The sequence below is a fragment of the Branchiostoma lanceolatum genome, chromosome 11 (assembly GCF_035083965.1).
Source record: "Branchiostoma lanceolatum isolate klBraLanc5 chromosome 11, klBraLanc5.hap2, whole genome shotgun sequence".
NCBI classification, from domain to species: Eukaryota; Metazoa; Chordata; class Leptocardii; order Amphioxiformes; family Branchiostomatidae; genus Branchiostoma; species Branchiostoma lanceolatum.
In genome coordinates, this window is record NC_089732.1 from 19179941 (window position 1) to 19185940 (window position 6000).

Here is a 6000-nt window from a genome sequence, read left to right on the forward strand (position 1 = left end):
CAAAACAATCCATATACCTCAGACGGCGATTACATCCCCAAATGTGCTGTATGCAATAAGGTAGAAAGTGATGGCGACGAGTTCGTCGTGTGCAATGGTTGTCCAATCTGGACACATTTTGATTGTACGGGCCTTCATGAAGAGACCAAGTTCCTTCTGAAATACACAGTGAAGTCTATCACTACATAAACTGTCAAATCCCTCGCGACGCCATTTCTACAATAGAACAACGCAAGGATATGCAAACCCAGCTCCGCCGGTGTCACAGCGATCTCGCACCCCCAGTGAATTTGCACCCCCCGTGCGAAATCACTAGCGATTTTGAACCCCTCTGGTGATCTCGCACCCCCCAATCAATTTGCTCACCTCATACTATAGTATGTGTTCTGTTACGGAATTCATCATTCACAGTGGTTACTATCAGATCTTTTTAACAAATGGAATGTGAATAATAGTAAATGAACGTTACTTCATGCGTGGTTTTGATTGTAATATCTGTTCCTGTAGTATGATAATACCAACATACAGTAATCGTTTTACGAGTATTAATGCCAACAAATTACCCTTTGTTTACCTTTCATGTTCTTTTGACTAGGTACGTTCCTTTGGTCATTGATTAACAAAGGCAAGACAACACATCAAATTAAATGTATTTAAACTTTATTTTAAATGCAATAAAGTAACTTTCAATAATAATCTCTTCAGCGATTTTAAATTTGTAATATCAGAAATTTGAACATTTTTCGATGAAATAACTAACTAGAATCTGTCCAACAGTAACAAGCAAAAGTTTCAACAGTTTGATACAAGTTATATTAATGCCTTCCTTAACAAGATGTTCATTGGAAATGTTAGCCAGTGGGTTTTCTGAGTACCAACCTCAAATGGTAATTCTTCTTTATAAGATGACGGGTTGGAATGGATAAGGATGGATTGTCAGTGCCAAGGGTGCAACGGTAAACTTAAAAACGAAATTATGTTGTGCCCTATGATCATGATTTTCATTTCCTTTTGAGTGATGCTCCATCCATCTGGTAAGTCAAAATAACAGACTGAGTGTTATATGAGAGATCAATGGATGGATGTGTCAATTATAAACTTCTCAGAAAAAAATATGAAAAAGAGATATGAACAAACCTATCTGCTACCTCTGCAACATTTTCAGACACCAATAAACATACCTTTTGTTACCCTTATAGTTACTAGTAAGTTCCATAGCACATACTTTCTTGCAAGATCCAAGTGCTGTTCTTTAAACTTTCTACACCGCAGACATGCTTTACCTCAAACAGCATAGATCAGTGGATGCGTGGGTTCCTGGAGTGGTGGATGTTTGTTCTGTCAGACACAGATTCGACATGTAGGACGACTGTACTTGGTGTGGACGTTTCCTTGGAAATCGTCTCCAGAGTAGACAAGGTAGCTGGTAGGGTGGGCCCAGTACGGCCTCGGCACGTCAGCTGTAAGGCTTAGCAGACCTGATTTGAGCTTCTTTGCGTTCGAGTCGCCGGTTATCACCACGCGTTTAGACTTCTGTGTAGGGTCAGGGTCAGAATCAGGGTCAGGGTCAGGGTCAGGGTCAGGGTTAGGGTTAGGGTTAGGGTTAGAGTTAGGGTTAGGGTTAGGGTACAGTCAAAATGCCAAAACCTGGCCAAAACTGAGCCATGGCGGAAGGATACCCAATACTCAACCTTATCACTACCTTCGGTCTTATCACTGGCGTAGTGATTTTGGGCTCGGGTCATGGCTCGGGTTAAAGTTAGGGCCGGGTTAGGGCTGAGGTTTGGGTTAGCTTAGGATTAGTCGTGTTGTGTTGGGTTTCAAGAAGATAGAATGTTTGCCAGAAGCTGGGGAAGGGGTATGATTGAATTCATAGCTCATAATTCATAACTCATAATTCATAACTCATAATTCATAACTCATAATTCATAACTCATAATTCATAACTCATAATTCATAACTCATAATTCATAACTCATAATTTTTGAATTCTAACCCAGATATTGGATAGTTTGGGTTAACCCAGATTAAGGACAGGTAGGGTTATGGCTATTGTTAGGGTTAAGACAGTGAGTGCTGGAGCAGGATAACCAGACACATTCACCATGTTCAACGAGCCAAATAATTGGTAAAGCCGTTCAAGTTCAAAATGTTCAACTTCAAACTAGTTACTTTCGAATGTGAGGATAAAAGAACAACGAAAAAAGTTGTCGAGTCGAATCCATGCCAGCGGTCAGAGGGGGAGGGGGTGAGGAAGAAAGATTACATGAAGGGGACAGACCGGTAACTGGCGCAGGCGCAGAAGGCCAACTTATAGGTTTGGTACCCTTGGTAAAGGTAGCTGTAAAGGGGCTTTTTTCCAGGATATGTTGATATTTTGGAGCTGGATTTTACAGGTAAGGGTTTCTACTTTCTTATTAAGTTGAAAAATCAGACTTTCATCCATGTTTGTGGTGTCTGTAGGCCTGCAAAGTTTGCTGTTTTTGTGTGATTATCAGGTGGAGAAGGGGGTCAGAGGTCAACTTTGGTAAACAAGCCCGGATTCGTAGGGGTTCCGCCGATTAGAAAGTTGAAATTTTGCTCTAGATTGAAACTTTGGAGGCCTGACAGTCCTGCCAATGCATGTTTTTCATGGACTAAAACTCTGGTAGGTGACTTTTGACAGCTTCTTTCTTACATGATTGCCATATATTAAGATAGGAAGCTTCATTACTGTTCTGTGACCTGCACGCGGACAACCACACTGTCCAAGCGTCTGAGCTTATAATACATTCCCTACGATTCTCGGCCACTTCTTAAATTGCTTTTAGACTATAAAAGACTCTAGTAATGCTATGATAGGCAAGGAGAGGGACATAACGTCGTTCATGTCTGTTCCGTTTCAAAACCTAACGTCATTTTGCGCAGTGTCTTGTGGGTATTTCAATTCACGCAGTGTCTTGTGGGTAGCTCAGTGGCGACGTCTAGCGATAACGGTGAAAAGTGCAACGCGGCTTGGGTTAGGGCTGTGGTTAGAGCTGTGGTTAGGGCTAAAGTTGGGGTTGGGGTTGGGTTTGGGGTTAGGGTTAGAGTTAGGGTTAGGGTTAGGGGTACAGGGAAATCTTCATTTTAAGATTGTGTGGGGTGGGCGGAAGGATACCTTGCCGCATCACTGGTATTGGGACTGATTACGCGCGTAGTAATTCTTTTGTTCTTTAAAGGTAGGTTAGGGTTATTGTAGCGTCGAGTTTTAGGTTTTGGTTTTGGTTTTGGTTTTGCTTTTGGTTTGGGTCAGGCAGTGGTAGGGTTTGGGTTAGAATTTTGATGATTCAAATTTCAGTCAGGGCTGAATCCTCGTGACAGTACATATTTCTACACATTGGCACTTTCTGGGAAGGTTTTGAGGTCAGCATTCGAAATTCGGTCTCGCGTTAGGGATTTAGTTCACTTTTATAAGTAAAATTCTAGTTGTCTTATATAGCTTATGACTTGGTCTAAAGGCTTTGATTAACTTATTTCCTGTGTCTTGCACCTATACCGGAGAGCGTTTTGATGTTTGGAATGAAACTGTACTTTTGTCAGTTCAAGGCAACTGCGCCTGATAATCACATCATGTCGGAAGGGCCTTGTTGATTGGTACGTATCTTCTTTGTGCTTTGGCAAAAATATGTTTTTCCTGGCAATTTTGGGGCTAAGGCCTTCTTTGCAGAATCTTGGTAATGACAAATTTGCATTTACTTTTGTAAACGTATGGTATTTTTTTCTATGCGTGATGTTTGCTGTGTACTACGTACCTGTACCTTGGTCTGAGTTGCCTGCATCAATGGTCTTCCGTCTGGTGCGTACTAGCGTTCTCCATCTCTTGTACCTTTATTTGTGTACCATGCACAGCTTGGCATCCTCGAGCATACCTAGTTTTCCTTGGTCTACCGCTTGAACGTTTCCCAACGTTTGGTGCCTGATCTAATAGACACCTCGGTAGATGCTCCCCGGTTATCTTAAAGACATGTCCAAACCTCCTGAGTCTGTTGGTCGCGATAGTAGCTTCAATGTTCACCGTCTTTACTTAATGGAGCACTTTATAATTGGAAACATGATGGCACCACGTGATGCGTGAAATCATTAGGATGTTTGCTATAGGTTTCCCTAGGTCTTTTGTTAAGACAGTGTTTTGTCTCATTAGTTGTTGCTAGAAAAGCTAACAAAGTCTTTCTTGAAATTAGAATTGCTGTGCAGTCAAAACGTATGAAAATGAAATTTTTACTTACATTGTTAAGACCCTGCTCCGACCTTGTGACATATATAGCATCGTTCTTTTCTTGATGTGTGTCCGCATTTTTTACCCGAAACCCTTTTCGTCGATGAAGCTTGCTTTTGTTTTAAGGTATCGTGCCGTCTTTCAGTCTTCTTTCTTTGCTTCTCTTGCCCGTGTTGTTTCCAGTAACATTTTTAAGTTCTCTGACTCTGCTCTCTTTCGCTATCCAGGCAGGAACGTTTACCGATAGACGGAAAAAGGATGACCTTAGCGTCCTTGGCGAGGTATGTTTTTTTTCAATACTATTCTAATGTGTATGCAAAGTACCATCGTTTAACCTGCAAATTTAGTTTGGAAGTCATTCGTTTCCTTTCACGGCAGCTATCTACATTACGGTCATGGGAAATGTTTGTTATGGACAGAAATGGTGTAGAATTACAGAGTTCCTGAATGGGAGACACGGTGACTGTAATTACCCATGATACTGCTAGTCCTGCTAAGAGGGCGTAATGGCTAATGCGTTGCACTATTTTGCAAAACGCTGAGAAATCGCAACCAGCCCTGGAGGTAAATCTTGTATCTGTCCTACAATTATATCTGTAAAACTATGTGCTGAAACTGTATCGTATAGCTCTGTCTTGAAACTATGGTGTATAACTCTGCCCTGAAACTGTATCGTATAGCTCTGTCCTGAAACTGTATCGTATCGCTCTGTCCTGAAACTGTATCGTATAGCTCTGGCCTGAAACCGTATCGTATAGCTCTGTCCTGAAACTGTATCGTATAGCTCTGGCCTGAAACTGTATCGTATAGCTCTGTCCTGAAACTGTATCGTATAGGTTTGTCCTGAAACTGTATCGCATAGGTCTGTCCTGAAACTGTATCGTATAGCTCTGTCCTAAAACTGTGGCGTATAGCTCTGTCATGAAACTGTGACATGTAGCTCTGTCCTGACACTGTGACATGTAGCTCTGTCCTGAAACTGTGACATGTAGCTCTGTCCTGACAATGTGACATGTAGCTCTGTCCTGAAACTGTGACATGTAGCTCTGTCCTGAAACTGTGGCGTATAGCTCTGTCCTGAAACTGTGACATGTAGCTCTGTCCTGACAATGTGGCATGTAGCTCTGTCCTGAAAATGTGACATGTAGCTCTGTCCTAGATCCTGACACTGTGGCGTGTAGCTCTGACCTGAAACTGTGGCGTGTAGCTCTGTCCGGAAACTGTGACATGTAGCTCTGTCCTGAAACTGTGGCGTGTAGCTCTGTCCTGACACTGTGGCATATAGCTCTGTCCTGACACTGTGGCATATAGCTCTGTCCTGACACTGTGGCGTGTAGCTCTGTCCTGAAACTGTGACATGTAGCTCTGTCCTGACAATGTGACATGTAGCTCTGTCCTGACACTGTGGCGTGTAGCTCTGACCTGAAACTGTGGCGTGTAGCTCTGTCCGGAAACTGTGTCTGTGACATGTAGCTCTGTCCTGACACTGTGGCGTGTAGCTCTGTCCTGAAACTGTGACAAGTAGCTCTGTCCTGACAATGTGACATGAAGCTCTGTCCTGACACTGTGGCGTGTAGCTCTGTCCGGAAACTGTGTCTGGGTTAGGGTTAGGGTTAACTTTTAAAGTCTCATAACTCGATAACAAAGCACGATATTTGAAATCCGTTTTCAGTTTCAAACTCCTGACCAAAAGACCTTTTGAATGAGCCCAAGTTTGACCGGTTTAAAGAAAGGTTAAGGTTAGGGTTAGGGTTAGGGATAAC